This window comes from Oncorhynchus nerka, linkage group LG19 (genome assembly GCF_034236695.1).
Source record: "Oncorhynchus nerka isolate Pitt River linkage group LG19, Oner_Uvic_2.0, whole genome shotgun sequence".
NCBI classification, from domain to species: Eukaryota; Metazoa; Chordata; class Actinopteri; order Salmoniformes; family Salmonidae; genus Oncorhynchus; species Oncorhynchus nerka.
The window spans coordinates 7,483,468-7,503,007 of record NC_088414.1 but is presented as its reverse complement, the minus strand read 5'-3'; the positions used below and the strand labels follow the sequence as shown (position 1 = coordinate 7,503,007).

General features: G+C 42.2%; 1 pseudogene; it reads right to left on the bottom strand.

The window, feature by feature from the left end:
• The window catches only part of LOC115146884 (netrin receptor UNC5D-like), a 349,654-nt pseudogene extending 331,608 nt beyond the window's left edge, over nt 1-18,046 (bottom strand).
• Nucleotides 18,047-19,540: the final 1,494 nt, after the last annotated feature.

Below are 19,540 nucleotides of genomic sequence, written 5' to 3'. Positions count from 1 at the left end.
CCCTCTGTAGGTTTATGCACCAACCCAATAGTAGCTCCCCTGATTCAGCTTATCAACCATCTGATTATTAGAATCAGATGTGCTTGATTGGGGTTGGAGTGATAACCTACAGGACAGTAGCTCTACAGGAACAAGGTTGGAAAACCCTGCGGTATATAGATCAATTCTCCAGTAGGAGGTGCTGCCCAGGCATTTTTTATTTTATTTTAGTGGACATAACGTTGAAGGTCTGATGTTGTTTCAGAGGTACAAATGTAACATATTTTAAACAGGCATTGTCTATTTTGAAAATTGGTTACCATGATGACCACATCCTGTGGTGGAAATTTCACCACCTTTTCCTCAAACAGCTGTTGATGACTTTTTGCAAATCCAATGTATTTGACAAGTAGATTCCACCTCATAATACGGTGACAAATTACATTGACACAACGTTGATTCAACCAGTGGGATACTGGCCTGGTTATGCCTGTGGAGGCAGCCACACAAGCGATGTTACTGTATCAAGGCTGTATCAAGGCTGCTGTTGCTGGTCACTCTTTTCAATTTCCGCATTTCAATTCGAGGGCTGTTCAACTTGACATTTCAATTTGAGATGTGTTTGTTCGCTTTATTGCGGTGAACACAGGCTTTGTCAGGACACGTGTAGCCACTCTGTTTTGAGTAGGGGATCAAACTGCCACTTATCTTATACTCAGCGTTTTGTAACGCTCAATCGCACTAGTTCTTGACTGCAGAGTTGTTGGCGCTGTTGGATACCGCACATTCGCCAGTGGCCATTTGACATCGCTGGTAACCTCATCAGTTGCTAGTATAAATATTTTTAACAAATATTTATTCAGGCTGTGACTAGGCGCAATATGAGGGCATGTCACTCAAACAGCAGAGATCACAGAGCACAGCAGAGGGATAAGAAGACAAAATCTCAATTTAAGGGCACCAGAGTGTAAATGTTAACTTATGCAGAGGTCATTCTCTGCTTTTCTCCTTCACTAATCTCTCTCTAGCCATAATAATGTGTACATACATTATGAGAGTCATGCAGGGCGCTGTGGCCCGAGGCTGGTTTGTCCTCTACTATGAAGGAAGAGCAGCGAGTGCTTTAAAACGCATGAGATTAAATTAAACAGAGATAGTCACGGCTCTTTATCGATTCTACCTGCCTGTGTTGCAAAACAAAGGTGGCCTTAGATGAATGTGGTCCGCGAACTCCGCATTGATGAAAACAACAGATGTTATCAGTCTTAATGGTGGACAGAAGTCCTTGGGTTGAAGGAGACACTCATCAAAGTTCCCTCTTTACTCAATGCCGCGTAACCTTGCCACGGCCTTGTTGCTCAAAAGCATCGAAAGGAAACATTACCTACAACAGTACCCCAGTGGATAAACAGATTTAGATTACGCTGTTCAACTCAATATCCCCTCTGCCTATAGACAGGAAGGAAGAGAGGAGGAATTCAAAGAGGGGGGGGGGGGGGGCTCGTGTTACCGCGCTCGCTCATATTTAACTTTTAAATGAATTGTCATTTGTTTTCATTTAAATGTAAATGAGGGGGAGCAAATGGTATTACGTTGACAGTCATCGGCAGAGTAAACCGACTCGTCCACCCACCAACCCTGAGCACCGGAGGGCCCTGGGCCACCCACTTATTGACCGCCGGGGAGAAAACAACAAGCTGATGTGCGGTGGGTGAACTCCAGGGGTAGACAGACAAGTGGAGTTGTGTCTTCTCATGGATGGCACCCCCGTCCCTGCCCTACCCCCTTTCCATTTGAAGTTCCGGTGCTATTGTGCCATAGCAAAACAGTTTTTGTATGCCGATTAAACCCATAATACCTTTCTGTCGTAGACACCAGCACAGCACAGCACAGCAGAGAGAGAGAGAGAGAGAGAGAGAGAGAGAGATGGGGAGAGGCAGTCAGAGAGCGTTACCTAGAGGGAGGTAGAAAGGGAGCGGGGTAGGAAGTGTGGGGACAGGTTTGCGATGATTCGTGGGGCGGTCTCCACCAGCTGCTACATAAGCAGGTGTGCCTCTCAGTCCCGTAGTGCTCTGTCTCTCACCACAGCAGAACAGCAGGAGGCTTGCTGTTATACATCCAACCACTGAAATACTCTGACAAAAGCAAAACACACTCTGGGAAGAAAAACACAGCTCAAAGAAGAAAGTGCCTGGCTCTGCAGGGGCCATATCACCTACAGTAATACAGGATGTAACATGGCGAATTAAATAATTAAAGAAAGTGTGACGATGTTTTAAGTAGTTCGAGTAAGTTGTTAGAATAAAGATGTTTTTGTGTTGATGAATAATAGGAATTTAATTGAGCGATTATTACGTGCACCCTTCGACAGGAAGCTAAAGTTATGATTGCCCAGAATAACCTAGAAGCATTCTGAACAGTTCAGTTCAAGGCTGATGTTGAATGCTAATATTGCATTAAAGCATATTCTGCAGTTGAGCATTTCTGATTTGGCTATTAAAAAGAGAGGATAAGGGAGATCTTCAAAGGGCTTTGGAAATGTTATTGTAAGTAAGGAAGTGCTTTGCCGGTTTTTCAAGCCATGGTGCACCAGCGTGAGTTTTTTATGTGATGTCAGAATGCACTCACTGTTCCAAAATGTGATTGTTACGCAACAGGCCCTCAAACCAAGGCACACCACCTGTTAATAATCTATAGGTTATGTTTCAACTTGTCAATTTCATATTATTTTCTAACAAGTTTCATTTTCTGACAACAGTTTTAATTGAGGTGTGTTCCACCTAATTCACATAGAAGTAGCCCATTTCAATGTTGTGGACAATTTATGTTTGAGATTTTACTGAGCCGTACAAACTTCTGTCTTTGACAAAAGCCCAACCACTTCCCCAGATCAAGTATGCAGAGATTTGCACATCTCCAGTCAGAACAGGCCTTCACAAACTTTTCCCCCTGGCACATTTTCCAGTTGGCACCCGCATTGCCTTCATTGTTGTTTTCCTTATAAATAATAACTTTGGGCATGTGCCTTCCAATCAAATTAAGTGCCTTTATAACGCCCTGACCTTAGAGAGCCTCTCTTTTTGGTTTGGTCAGGGTGTGATTTGGGTGGGCATTCGATGTCCTTTATTTCTATGATTTGTGTTTCTATGTGTTGGCCGGGTATGGTTCTCAATCAGGGACAGCTGTCTATCATTGTCTCTGATTGGGAATCATACTTAGGTAGCCCTTTTCCCTCCTCTCAGTGTGGGTAGTTATCTTTGTTAGTGGCACTAATGCCCTGTTAAGCTTCACGGTCGTTTTGTATTGTTGGCGACATTATCTTAAATAAAAGGAAATGTACGCTCACCACGCTGCGCCTTGGTCTACTTCTTACGACGCCCATGACAGCCTTATTTTCTGTGTATTGTGTTGTCATTTCTACTGTAGCATACCGTATGTATGGATCATAATGTATTTACTGTTCTATTCATGTTTTCAAGTACTGGTGAAAGAGCATGCATTCCGATTCTTGCATAAATTATAATGGACACAAATGATGTGTGTAAAATATATTTTTTTAAGGTTGTACTGATTATGATGAGCTAATCCTAAGCTATTTGCCATCTTATGTGTGCCGCCATGTTTGTTGACATCCTACAATGCATTCTGGGTGTCATGTAAACGTCTCTCAGACCAAAGATGTTATAACAACATGAGGTGAAGTGATGGCTGATCTTTCAAGTAAACTTTCAGAAGTGAATGATGGTAGATGACACACCCCCTTGAACATGCATACTGCAAACAGACCAAACTCATCTTGCCTCCACTTATCTTTGACACAAAAAAACAAATATGTAGGCACGCACAAACTACGTATCGTCGGATTACTTGACATTTTAAAGTGTTTTACTCTATTATTGTGAACAGTGGTAAGCTTATCTGTGATGTGATGAATTGTAAATAGTAATTGCTATTAGCTAATTCATATTATGGTTTCTGTCAGCCAAGAGTTAGCTAAATATGACCTCTTGTGTTACGTCAATCTTTCCTCAGTTAGCGCTAGTACTAATGTAGCCTACATTTTCCGTCTGAACATTGCATCCAAAAATAAACTGGTCATTTCAGGACATAACATTGTAAGGTGTGTGTAAAATTGTGCAAAATGTTTCTGTGAAAAAAGTGCGGCCAGCTCAAACGCTGACTATTGCATCAATCATAACTGGACGTTCTAAATAAGCGTTCTAATCACACCGGTTTGAGCGTACACTGTAGAATGATCACACCTGTGTGATGTCAAATCCCTCATGCTGCACCTCACTGACACAAATGCTCCAATCAGGCTGGGAGGACAAGACAGATGGACAGACAGACAGACAGACAGACAGACAGACAGACAGACAGACAGACAGACAGACAGACAGACAGACAGACAGGGACAGACAGACAGACAGACAGACAGACAGACAGACAGACAGACAGACAGACAGACAGACAGACAGGGCAAAGGCACTATGAAATATGTATGAACTGGTCCATCATTTAGCTAAATCCATAAATTGCTAGACTGAGTTGTATCAGTAAATCAAATGTTTTAGTTTTCAAATGTTTTACAGTTGATCCTCTGAAAACTTGTGCTGTCGAGGTAATTCACTGACCCATTACTACACATTGCATCAAACTACTTTCATATAATAAGGTTTATGGCAAAGCTTATATTGTTGTTTTATATAAGCATAGCAAAGTATTGATGCATAAATTGATAAATGTTTTATCTTTCATATTAGATGGATGTGTTATAAGCATTAAGCATTACAAGCACGGCAAGCGGTACCGATGCACCAAGCCTGGAACCAACAGGATCCTGAACAGATTCTACCAGCAAGCCATAAGACTGTTAGATAAGTAGTTAAATAGTTAACCAAATAGTTAACACCGACTATCTGCATTGACCCTTTTTGCACCAACTCTTTTGACTCGATCACATACACTGCTGTTACTGTTTATCTATCCTGTTGCCTATTAACTTTATCCCTACCTATATGTGCATATCTACCTCAATTACCTCGTACCCCTGTACATCGACCTGGTACTGGTACCCCGTGTATATAGCCAAGTTATTGTTATTCCCTGTGTTACTATTTTTATTTTATTTGTCTTTTTTTCTCGTAAGTAACCATTTCATTATTAGTCTACATCTGTTGTTTGCAAGCATGTGACAAATACAATTATATTTGATTTGAAAGGTATCAATGTTGTCAAAGTGCATTCTCATTGATTCATCTAGGCACCAATCTTTACTTTCTCCCTTCCCGGGATCAAAACCTTTCCAAACACACACCTCTTTCCCTTCTCAGCCCTCAAAGTCAGCACATTTCTATTTGCTTTTGATTACTCTCCAAATGTATTTGTCAGGGAGCATGATGACAGATGGTTGCTGTTATTGATGAATGCTGCCGTGGCAATGAGGGATAACATCAGATACCCCGGCATGCCACTCTCTAAACCTCCTGCCTTCCCCTCTGCCGAGTCCTCTTATCTTTCCATCCGTCCCTCTATCCCACTCTGTCTTCCTCCCTCCATCAGGTGAGCTGTGGAATGGCTCCAGAGCCTAAGCATTTGTCACAGCAACAATCTGCTGAAACCAAATTACACTGACAGAAGCTGCGAGGGAGGGAGAGAAAAAAACACGGAGGAGAAAGGGAAGATATATTTATGAAATGAAAGCTTTCTGGACAGTTAAGCGTTTCCCACTGGCGGAGGGGGGCAGAGAGGTAAGGAGAGAGTGAGAGAGAGGAGTAGAAGTAGAAGTAAAAAGAAAGAAAGAGAGCGAGAGAGAGAGAGAGAGAGGGAGAGACCGGTAAAAAGAGTATGAATGTGGAGAGGAGAATTCTAAGGGCTTGACATTGAAGTTGTAAGTTCTTTTGACCAATCCATTGTTTGAAATGTTTAAATGTGTATTTTTCCATTTATTTATTTAACTAGGCAAGTGAGTTAAGAACAACTTCTTATTTTCAATGAGAGCCTAGGAACAATGGGTTTAACTACCTTGTTCAGGGGTAGAACAACAAATGTTTACCTTGTCAGCTCAGGGTTTTGATCTTGCAACCTTTCAATTACTGGTCCAACGCTCTAACCACTAGGATACATGCCACTACACACACCCAATGTGTTTTAATGAAATCAACTATATGCATTGAGCTTGTCTGATGCTTTAAGCATCTGCCTCGATCACACCGACAGCGTCATTGCATTTTGGTACACCAGAAGTACATTCATTTCCAATGAAACGCTGCATTTGCCTTGCAGCATTGCGTTGCAGAGGCAATTGTAGGGAATTCTGTGAGTACGTTGGATTTATCTAACCTACACGTCAAACTGTATGCGTAGACGGCTGGACAGAAATGGTAGCAGAAGGTGAATGTTGAACTTTTGTTGCACGCATATCTAGATGATGCTGCCTACCATTTTGCGCAATGACGCTGTCGGTGTGATCAAGGTGTTAAGGTTTGATGAAATAAGACAAATGCCTCAAGAGGGCGCAAGATATCTAGATAACCAGAAGAACAAAAATATTTACCTGGCCCAACTATTCCTGATACTGCTGGCCTTCGTAGATTGTGCCATTACTCTCCTGAAGTTGCCAGTAATAGGCTACACGAGGAGTCGGCAACCTTTTTCATGTGGAAAGCCAATTTATCTTACCATTTCTACAGATATGGGTGCCAGTTACGGTTTTCAAAATTTTCCGTGAAATTACATTTAGCATTATCATGTGGTAAAACAGACTTCATTTCAAATCTAAATGAAAATGATACAAACCTAAAAACTAACTTCTACTGCCATTGCCAATTACTAATGTAAAAAAAAGACAAATAAAAACATTGCAGCCTGCAGGTAGAAAATATCCTGATAAAAATAAATATCCCATAAATCAATGAACTTGAAACATTGTATCAACTATTAACTTGGGTCTGGCCCTAGGCTTGCACTAGCGAACTTGCAACATTGTATTAAATATTCTGGCACCTCAGAGTTTCCAGTGCCAGTGAGCTCTGGCCAGACACAGCTGTTGGTTATTTGCGCAAGGGATAAGAAACAATGCTTGACTTGGGCAGGAGCTCACCGGAGCCAAATACCGGCACCTCCAATTCTGTACTGCTTGAGCTCCTGTTCCTCTTATAGAATATTAGCTAAAAAGTATTGTGGAGCTCCCGCACCTAAATATAAACATTATCAGCACCCAAAGTGAGTACCAGAACCTATTTCAGTCCAAGTCAAGCACTGATAAGAAGTAATCGTGTAAGCCTATTTTATGACTTTTCCACTGGATCAGAGCATGACATTTTTTCCATTTCACATTTTTTCCATTTCATACTGGGCCTCCCGAGTGGCGCAGCGGTCTAAGGCACTGCATCGCCCATGAGGTGGCACACAATTGTCCCTGTGTCGTCCGGGTTAGGGGAGGGTTTGGCCGGCTGGGATGTCCTTGTCCCATCGCGCTCTAGCGAATCCTGTGGCGGGCCGGGTGTATGCACGCTGACACGGTAGCCAGGTGTACAGTGTTTCCTCAAACATTGGTGCAGCTGGTTTTCCGGGTAAAGCGAGCACTGTATCAAGAAGCAGTGCAGCTTGGCAGGGTCGTGTTTCGGAGGATGCACGGATCTCGACCTTTGCCTTTCCCAAAATTATGGGGAAAAGGGGGGTGAAAGAAACTAAAAACAAAACAATAAAAAAACGACTTTGTTTGCTTGCTGTTTGAGATGAGGAAAACGTTACTTTGAGATGCTCCACAGGTCATTAGTGGTGGTGAGTTAAGCCAATTAGAAATACTATCAGATCCCCAAATGGGTGGATTTGTATGCCTACATTTGCGCGCAGGCCAGGTAACCTATAGGCCTACTTCTATGCGTGCACGTACTTACTCAACAATGACAGGAGTCCAAACAAAAGAATGACAATGACTAAATTGACAAAACTCGTAAATGGGAATGACATAAACAAACACTTGTGACTCACAAGTGTAGCATAGGTTGGGCACTCTGCAAACAATGTGTCCACTCCAACGGGAAGACTGGAATAATAATATTGAATGTATTAACAGAAATTACCGTAACCAAAGTAACAAACATTGTATATTAGAAATTATAGGAATTAACAGTACATGTAAAACTGGTGATGTATGTAATGGGGAATTGAAATACACTAACAATCAAACACAAACATTTCACACCATGAAGTTATGAAACGAATGTGCACAAATTGGCGGGAGATTCTGGAGAGAAGTGCATTGGTCAATCTGACTTCTGCATTAGCCATGCAATACTTACCGTGATCTGGCCTCAGCAGAAGTCAGGGCATTCATACTTATCGCGCTTTGCGGAGCAGTGCAGAGCTGTTGTCAAGGAAGTGAGTTTGTGTTTATAAAGGATGTACTGCCCCCACCTACCATCAACCAATCATGTCAATTAGCTATATAGAGCCCTCCACATTGGCACAAAATTTGGTAGGCACATGGCGATGCGGTATGGCGCTCGATTTGGCCTCTGCATGCCTCTGGAGACTCGACAATTGCGTCGCACCCTCCAGATGGAGCCTCCAAACCCCTTTTCAGATCAAGCATAAATGGTCTTTTAGTCTAGGCCCACAGTATATATATATATGTTACTGCTCGACTAAAACAATGTCGGTCGACCAACAGCCTAACGACCAAACAATCAACCAGTCAAATAATTGGGGTAAACTTTACATTGAAACGATCATTAATGGAGTGCACACACACACACACAAAACACACACACAAAACAGTGAGGAGGTGGGTCACAGCAGAGGTTTGTAATGACAACAGCTCCTCTAAGCCTTCAAAGAAACCCCACGGAGAAACAAATCCAAACAAACAAGATTCTGTATTAATCCACACACACTGCACTGCACACTATTGTCATTCCAACTCAATATCCTCACAGAATATTCTGCTACAGTACATTCAATCCAATGCCAATGGAACCAGGGAAGACCACACACACACACACACACGCGCGCGCACACAGACGCACTCACACACACAGACACACGCAGACGCACTCACACACACGTTCTTGTGCAATTTGGTTCTAGGATGTTTTGTGTCAACATCAGAATATGGAAAGACTAATTTCAGGTTTGTGTTAATATATGTAATTACTGTTTATTTCATGGAAACACCCTTCACTCACACACTGCTTTAAAAACTGCCTATAGAGTATATAATTAGCCTAATATCAGGGTGTAAACTACAACCTCATCTTGAAATTAATCAATACTAATAATGTAACTGCCTGACATATATTTCAAAAGGAGATTGTATGGCTCATTATGATGTTTTTGCGGTAACTGAGTAAAATCTCTAAAGCTGGACTTGAATGGAGTCCATCATCTTATCATGATGGTACGGAGTAGGCCTTGTATTATTTTGTACTGTGGTTGGTGTCCCACTGGTAAAGAAAAGGACTCTTCTCATGTGAAATTGGGGGTTTAAAAATGTGTGGATCTAAATTGGAAAACAACAGGTTGATACAGTATCTACATATTGCATCTGTACATATTATTCCTACCATAATGAATGGGAACCTTTCTCCATCGTGTTTCAATCCAATTCACCCCGAGTGAGTCATATCTTTGATTAGATTAGTTTAATTTGAGGGGTTTGGCTGACTTTCCATGTAAAATGTTCATACTCATGGAAAGTAATTAAATCAGAGCTACATTGTCACAACGCTATTGCTCTGTCGCTATTGCCAAGCTTGGCCATATCCAAGAAATGTGGCAGAGAGAGGCATATGGGGACAGGAGAGACACAATTCCCCCCAAAATAGTGCCCCTGAAAGCATGCAATAAAGAAAATTGTGTCATGATTGCTCCACATACAGTACATGGCCAGAACTATGTGGACACCTGCTCGTCGAAAATCTCATTCCAAAATCATGGACATTCATATGTAGTTGGTCCCCCCTTTGCTGCTATAACAGCCTCCAATCTTCTAGGAAGGCTTTCCACTAGATTGTGAACATTGCTGCGAGGACTTGCTTCCATTCAGTCACAAGAGTATTAGTGAATTAGGGCACGGATGTTGGGCAACTAGGCCTGGCTTGCAGTCGGCGTGCCAATTCATCCCAGATGAGGTTGAGGTCAGGGCTCTGTGCAGGCCAGTCAAGTTCTTCCACAACAATCTCAACAAAAAACTTTTCTGTATGCACCGCGCTTTGTGCACGGGGCATTGTCATGTTGAAACAGGAAAGGGCCTTCCCAAAACTGTTTCCCACAAAGTTGTAAGCACAGAATTGTCTAGAATGTCATTGACTGCTGTAGCGTTAACGTTTTCCTTCACTGCAACTAAGGGGCCTAGCCCGAACCATGAAAAACAGCCCCAGACCATTATTCCTCCACCACCAAACTTTATATTTGGCCCTATGCATTCGGGCTGGTAGCGTTCTAACTGGCATCGCCAAACCCAGATTTGTCCGTCTGACTGCCAGATGGTGAAGCATGATTCATCACTCCAGAATACGCGTTTTCACTGCTCCTGAGTTCATTGCCGGAGAGTTTTACATTACTCCAGCCGACACTTGGCATTGTGCATGGTGATTTTAGGCTTCTTTGTGGCTGCTCGGCGATGGAAAACCATTTCATGAAGCTCCCAACGAACAGTTCTTGTTCTGACGTTGCTTCCAGAGGCAGTTTGGAACCCGGTAGTGAGTGTCGCAACCGAGGACAGATGATTTTTTACATTCTACGCGCTTCAGCATTCGTTCTGTGAGCTTGTGTGGCCTACCACTTCTCGGCTGAGCCTTTGTTGCTCCTAGACGTTTTCACTTCACAATAACAGCACTTCCAGTTGACATGGGCAGCTCAAGCAGGGCAGAAATGTGACTAACTGACTTGTTAGAAAGGAGGCATCCTGTGACGGTGCCATGTTGAAAGTCACTGAGCTCTTCGGTAAGGCTATTCTACAGCCAATGTGTGTCTATGGAGATTACATGGCTGTGTGCTCGATATAATACACCCGTCAGCAACGGGAATTCAAGAGGAATTCACTCATTTGAAGGGGTGTCCACATACTTTTGTATATATATAGTGTATATACTCCACATTCTGAATACAGAACTCCCTTCGGAAAATCAGACCATTACGCTATCTTCCTGCTTTCTGTTTACATACAAAAGTTCAACCAGGAATACCAGTGACACGCTCAATACGGAAGTGGTCCGATGAAGCAGATGGCCAAGGGGGAAACCTGAGCACGTTCTCAGAGTATGCGCAGACCAGCAGACAATTGTTTTGGCTGACATATTCAATCTCTCCTTGTCCCATTCGGTAATCCCAACATGTTTCAAGATGACCACCATTGTCCCTGTTCCCAAGAACCAAGGTAACATACCTAAATGACTATCGCCTTGTAGCACTCACATCTGTAATGATGAAGTGCTTTGAAAGGCTGGTAATGACACACATTGACACTATCATCCCAACCCAACTCACTCCAATTCGCATACTGCCCTACCGATCCATAGATTACGCAATCTCTATTGGACTCCACACTGCCCTCTCCCAACTGTAGAAGAGGGGAGATAACTTTGTGAGAATGCTGTTCATAGATTATAACTCAATTCATCAACATAGTCCTCTCCAAGCTTGGGACTCTGGGACTGAACACCTCCCTCTGCAACTGAATCCTGGACTTCCTGACGGGCCGGCCCTCAGGGGCTGAGAGTAGGCAACAACACCTCCTCCACACTGACCCTCAACACGGGGTACCCTCAGGAGTGTGTGCTTAGTCCCCTCCTGTACTTCATGTTCACCCACAACTAGGTGGCCACACACAACTCCAACACCATCAACAAGTTTGCTGATGACAAGACGGTGGTAGGCCTAATCACCAACGGTGATGAAACAGCCTACAGGGAGGAGGTCAGAGACTTGGCAGTGTGGTGCCAGGACAACAACCTCTCCCTAAACGTCAGTAAGACCAAGGAGCTGATCGACGACTACAGGAGAAAGAGGGGAGAGCACATCCCTATCCACATCGACAGGGCTGTAGTGGAGCAGGTAGAGAGCTTCAAGTTCCTTGGCGTCTTAACATGGTCCATACACACCTGCACAGTCGTGAAGAGGGGACAACAGCAGTGCCAAGTCGTGGAATAAGTTAACTGCTTGTCAAGCGTAGAATGGGGAAAATACAGTATATGTTGAAAATGTGTGAAATTGTGAGAGTTGGAATTAAATAATTTTCCAATTTTATTGTATTCCCATTATGAATTCATGCAACATACAATGAGTGTACAAAACATTAAGGAACACCTGCTCTTTCCATGACATATGCTAACCAGGTGAATCGAGGTCAAAGCTACAATCCCTTATTGATGTTAAATCCACTTCAATCTGTGTAGAACGAAGGGGAGGAGACAGGTTAAAGAAGGACTTTTAAGCCTTGAGGCAAATAAGACATGGATTGTGTACAGTCCCTTGCAAAAGTATTAATCCCCTTGAAATTTTTCCTATTTTGCTGCATTACCACCTGTAATTTAAATAGATTTTTATTTGGATTTCATGAAATGGACATACAAAATAGTCCAAATTGGTCAAGCGAAATTTAAAAAAATAACTTGTTTCAAAAAATGTAAAACAGAAAAGTAGTGAGTGCATATGTATTCAGCCCCTTTGCTATGAAGCCCCTAAATAAGATCTGGTGCAACCAATTACCTTAAGAGGTCACATAATTTGTTAAATAAAATCCACCTGTGTGCAATCTAATTGTCACATGATCTCAGTATATATACACCTGTTCCGAAAGGCCCCAGAGTCTGCAACACCACTAAGCAAGGGGCAACACCAAGCAAGTGGCACCATGAAGACCAAGGAGCTCTCCAAACAGGTCAGGGACAAAGCTTTGGAGAAGTACAGATCAGGGTTGGGTTATAAAGAAATATCAGAAACTTTGAACATCCCACTGTGCACCATTAAATCCATGATAAAAAAATGTAAAGAATATGGCACCACAACAACATACCTGCCAAGAGAGGTCTAACCACCAAAACTCACGGACCAGGCAAGGAGGGCATTAATCAGAGAGGCAACAAAGAGACCAAAGAGAACCCTGAAGGAGCTGCAAAGCTCCACAGTATCTGTCCATAGAACCACTTTAAGCCGTACACTCCACAGAGCTGGGCTTTACGGAGGAGTGGCAAGAAAAAAGCCACTGCTTAAATAAAAAAATAAGCAAACATGTTTGGTGTTCGCCAAAAGGCATGTGGGAGACTCCCCAAACATATGGAAGAAGGTACTCTGGTCAGAAGAGACTAAAATTGAGCTTTTTGTCCATCAGGATGGTGCTAAATACAGGGAAATTCTTGAGGGAAACCTGTTTCAGTCTTCCAGAGATTTGAGACTGGGACGGAGGTTCACCTTCCAGCAGGACAATGCATACTGCTAAAGCAACACTCAAGTGGTTTAAGGGGAAACATTTAAATGTCTTGGAATGGCCAAGTCAATGCCCAGACCTCAATCCAATTGAGGATCTGTGGTGTGTCTTAAATATTGCTGTACACCAGCGGAACCCATCCGACTTGAAGGAGCTGGAGCAGTTTTGAAAGTATTATGCACGCTCAAGTTATTTCTTTTTTGTTTCACCGTAAAAATATTTTGCATCTTCAAAGTGTTGTTTAAATCAAATGATACAAACCCCCCCCCCAAAAATCTATTTTAATTCCAGGTTATAAGGCAACAAAATAGGAAAAATGCCAAGGGGAGTGAATACTTTCGCAAGCCACTGTAAGTGTTGCTCTCCACTTTCTGGAGGACCGAGTTTTGAAATCAGTGGAATTAGAGTATGACAGCTAAGGAGAGGAGAAAACACCTGTCTCCGGATTACATCTTTAAACTCAGGGCAATCATGGCATCCGTGAGAGGGAGAAGCGTCCCTCCATGATGTATATGGGTGTAACGAGTGCGCTGAGAGTCAGGAAGCAAGTTCAGGGAGTGAGTCTTTTAATAAATAAATGCAACTAAATACAAAACAAGAAACACGAACAACGCACAGACATGACACAGAAACAATGACGCCTGGGGAAGGAACCAACGGGAGTGACATATATAGGGAAGGTAATCAGGGAAGTGATGGAGCCCAGGTGAATCTGACGACACGCAGGTGAGCGTAACGATGGTGACAGGTGTGCGCCATAATGAGCAGCCTGGTGACCTAGAGGTCGTAGATGGAGCACACGTGACAATGGGTAAGACATTCTAGCTAGCTACATTTTCAGATATTACATGTTACTAATTTTGACAGAAAGTAATTTTAATTTCAAGTTACCCCAAGTGTAATGTTAGCTAGCTAGCTAACGTTAGCTGGCTGGCTCGCTAGCTAACGTTGCGTGTATGATCTTATTATTCGTATCTCAGAGCCATTTGCTTTGCTAGTTATAGCCTAAAGCAGGGAAGTAATGAGCAAGGATTATGGTTAATTGTTTACCTAGCTAGCTAACTACATATCTTAACAAAAGACTCCACTATACAAGTAACCATTTCAATAAAATGTCACTGCGACAACTGTTGATAGAAGTGGCTGGTAAATTCGCTCTCTCTAACTACTGCAATTTCAGAGCACTCTTGTCTGAGTGTGCTAGAGCGCAGAATAACTGACGGATTTACGAACGTTGAATATGGCCGGTGTCAGTAAACGTTGGCAAAAAAGCGTAAATTGTTGCCGGCAGCAGTTACAGTCACCAATGCTCTGCATAATATAAAAACAGCCTAGCTATGGCGAGTAAAATGGTCAGTGAGCTGTTCTCTCATTTGTGTCTGGAAGTAATTTGGTTTAAATAATGAAAAAACAAAGTGTTGGAGAAGAAAGTAAAAGTGCAATATGTGCCATGTAAGAAAGCTAACGTTTAAGTTCCTTGCTCAGAACATGAGAACATATGAAAGCTGGTGGTTCCTTTTAATTAACATGTGATTATGATTGATTGATTGATTGTTTTTTATAAGATAAGTTTAATGCTAGCTAGCAACTTACCTTGGCTTACTGCATTCGCGTAACAGGCAGGCTCCTCGTGGAGTGCAATGAGAGGCAGGTGTTTAGAGCATTGGACTAGTTAACGGTTACAAGATTGAATCCCCGAGCTGACAAGGTAAAAATCTGTTGTTCTGCCCCTGAACAAGGCAGTTAACCCACCGTTCCTAGGCCGTCATTGAACATAAGAATGTGTTCTTAACTGACTTGCCTAGTTAAATAAAGATTAGATAACGGTGTTTAAAAATACATATATTAAAAAAAAGTTAAAATCGGCCAAATCGGTGTCCAAAAATATTGATTTCCGATTGTTATGAAAACTTGAAATCGCCCCTAATTAATCGGCCATTCCGATTAATCGGTCGACCTCTAATTCACATACACTACATACACACACACACACACACTTTCACCCTCATCATATGCTGCTACTCTGTTCTTTATTCGTACTCTTATTATTATCTACACCAATAGTATTCGGTGCAAGTGGCAAATAAAATTAGATTTGTCTCAAAAAAAGGAGAAGAAAAAAAATCGTGGATAATCCCATGCATCCTCTCCATATTGAGCTCATGAATTCCTCTCGTGTTAAATGTCAGTTAAATCAAAGAGGTGGCTGGAGAGACGGGTTGACATATTTGGGATACATAAAACATGGGTTCTCCCACAGACGACTCCTCTCTGTAGCCCTTTATTCATATCTCTCTCTCTCTCTATCTCACTGCCCCTCACTTTCTCCCCCCTCTCTCTCTATATATATATCAGATGGCAAGAGTCGCAACTGAAACATCAAACGGCCCTGTCAAACCTGCCGCTGGTGCTGTGTGTCTCTCTCTTTTCTCTCCTCAACCCCAGTACTCAGATCACTCCATTTACTATACACCTGCAGGCTGTCTCAATTGTGTCTCTGATATAGTGGATCATGAAATAAGTACACATAACAGAACAATATCACACGGTCGGGAACCGGCATTAGGATATTATCACCCAAGGCTGGGTGAGCATACATAGGATCTGATCAGATTATCAATGGTCTGGAGATATCAATGTCCTCTATTGGGATGTAGAACAACAAAATTCATTAGGTTTCTGAAGCTTCTGGTGCCAAGAGAGTAAGAATGAGGAGAAAAACGACAGAGGAGGGAAGAGTGAAAACGACAATAAGGGTTATATACAAGCTTAAAAGGATGGGCCCAATTCCTTATTAATGAACTTCTGTCTGCCAATACACAGTAGAATACCTCACACTATCTCAACTATCAGCCTCAAAAAGCTAAACCACTGAATAGAGCCCTAATCTAATATGTATATTACTCAGGTTCAGTTTCTTTCCATACTTGATATGCATTAATAAAATCCTTAAGGCTAATTTGGTAATTGACTAGCAAATGACTCACTATAAGACATGATAGGCTATAAGTGGGTGTCAAGAGGTCAAGGTAGGGAGGAGAGCATGTGATAGGGTCCATAGTGAGACCTATAGCAGGAGTTGAATCGTGCCTAACAGCCTAACTACCCGAATAGTATTGTTTTCAACGTGTTGCCTATTTCATGTAATCTTTTCATAGTAAAAATAAGAAGCACATGATGTAATTATCCAAAGAGGTGTTGTTTTTTCAAATATAACCTTCATCTAACTAGGCAAGTCAGTTAATTAAGAAAAAATTCTTATTTACAACAGCCTAGCGGTGAACAGTGGGTTAACTGCCTTGTTCAGAGGGAGAACGACAGTTTTTTCCCCCCTTGTCAGCTCGAGGATTCGATCCAGCAACTTTTTGGTTATTGACCCAACGCGCTAACCACTAGGCTTCCTGCCACCCCAATAGCACAAGTCTAACTCAAGCCAATATGTCTGAGCTGTCACTATCGACTATGCATTACTTCAAAGAGCAGTGTTTTGGGATGTGAACCCATCATTCTCCCGGAGAGACCATCACAGCAACACATGTCAACGCATGGAAGAACTGGCCGAGCGGTTCCCCCGCTGTGCACAATCAATGTGTTTTAATTCAAAAGCCAAAAGGCGTCTATCGCTGAGAAACATTTGGATCATGACCAACAACCAGTCAGTAGTATCTTGAATATTGTGTTTTAATTCAAAAGCCAAAAGGCGTCTATCGCTGAGAAACATTTGGATCATGACCAACAACCAGTCAGTAGTATCTTGAATATTGTTGTATGATTTATTGTCGCGGCTGCCTTCTTCGGTGTGGGCCGACAGAATACACTGCGTTATTGTCTTACTCCCTACACTCTTAAAAAATGCTTTCTAGAACCCTTTGAAGAACCCTTTTTGGTTACAGGTAGAACCGTTTTGGGTTCTACCTAGAACAATTTTTGTTTCCATGTAGAACCCACTGTAGAAATGGTTCTACATGGAAACAAAAATGGTTCTAACTGGAACCAAAAAGGGTTCTATGGGGACAGCAAAATCACCCTTTTGGAACCCTTTTTTCTAAGATAATTAGCCTAGGGTCAGATATGACGAAACATTATTTGTAGCCTATAACTATTTTGCATACGATAGGTATTCTATATTTGCGGACGTTGACGTAAGAAGGGAAAGCAATTAAAATAGGTTTACAATACCAAAAATAATATTGACAAAGTTAAGCATAGTACCGTTAGTTTGTGCGATTGGATACCATAGAACACACCCTGACTAATCTATAGTGCACGTGCAAATTCCTGCACTCGCACAACACACAGCTGTTCTGGCAAAAACAAGAATAACCCATTCTGAACTGTTCTTACCTCGTGCCGCCGTGGCCGGGAACTGCAAACCGAGAAACAAGAGGATGACCAAACTCCGGTACCATACCCCCGAAAACTGTCCCATCATTGCGCCGGTCGTCTTCCTCCCAATCTGACCCGGGTATGCTGCGCGAGGGTCTCGATCATTTGTCGTCGTAGACTGTCACCAGTAACAGGTTACCCTGCACTGATAACGTTTACACAGGGCCAGTCTGTCGCCGAGGATGGCGAACAGCGACTGCATCTCTGCTTCACAATACAGACAGATGGAGCGCGGTGTCTGTGTGTCGGCGGTCGGGCAAACTGTGAGAGAGAGTGAAATAATTAAGGCGCGCAAGCCAATAGCTCTCAGTTTTGGGGCAGAGAATGAAAGAGAGAGAGAGAGACATGCACTAGCGCGGGTTGACTCATAACTCGCGCGGGATGGGCTTCTAAGGTCATTAAATATTGTGTGCAGGTGGGTTGAATAAAGATAAAACAATGCATTATAAAATCCATACATGTATAATTGTGGAATATCTATATATACAGGCTACATTGAGGTGTTTCCTTTAATATGTTTTAGGCTATCTGTCATTAGTGTGTAAGCCTAAACTTTAGGTCTTCAGGGCCTAACGGTATGCTCACCACACCAATCACCAACTGCTTTTGGGAACTTGCAGAAAAAGTTCAGTAAGAGAAAGCTGCGAAATGGAGATTTGAAATTAAAGAGTCCATTAGTGTTTGTGGAGGTGTACTGTATGTATGTAAATGTTAAGCTGTGTTATTTTGGTCTATGTATGATTTAGTTTATTGTCAAAGGAAGAAAAGAAGGAAGTGAAATCAAAAATATATATAAAGAAATCAAATAAAGAGAAGGGACAGAAAAATTATGTTTGGTAAAGATTTGTTGAAGTGGTCAAATGGAATGTGAAGCATAATGCCGCCTTCGTCCGCCGAGGCAGAGGCGGTGGCAGACTGATGATTCTGAGGAGCTATAGGCTACAAATTCGACAGTCACAATATGGAGACTTCAAATAGGCCTTCAAATATAGCACTTCAAGGGAACTGTAGCCAACTGTCAGAAATAAGCATTTCTTGCAGTAAAATTATACACCAAATGATACACTCGGAAACAGGAGTGGAGAAATATGATACATTTTTTCAGCATCTTGAGAAAATGCAAATCTGCAGTTAGCAGTGTGGTGTATTCATGGATGCCAAGGGAAGCCAGGTTTCGACAAAACATTGACCAAGAAAAAAACATACACAATTTATCTTTCGTCTCTCTGATTCATAATTTACCTTCAATTCACAAGAGGCTGAATTTCTCACCAGAGACAGCATCTGAGCGAGTGAAACAGTGCCCCTCTGTCTCTGTATGTGTAGCGAACATTTGTCCTCCCTTGATAAAAAAATGTATAAAATAATAGCCAATCATCATTAAGCTAAACTGAGTGAGCTGAACTATGAACGGTCCTGGTGCACCAAAAAAAAAAGAGTGAAGGGAAGCCAGTTTGGATTTGGCTTCACACCAATCACATCACATCAAAAGTTAAATGTCATTGACAACGTTGTGTTGGAGATAGAGATTCAGATTTGGGGTTTTACTTCTCTGTACTGGCCAATGATTATAACATAGATTCTGATCTAACCATAAACTCATACATTGTTCTCCTGGCCTGAGAGAATGGAAGTTCAATATGTAGCTAGATGTAGTGGGCTAATGTTAACTAGCTGGCTCATCGTTGCCCATGAGAGGAAGTTAGGCTAGCGAGCAAGAAATTTAGCCGGGTAGCCTAGGAC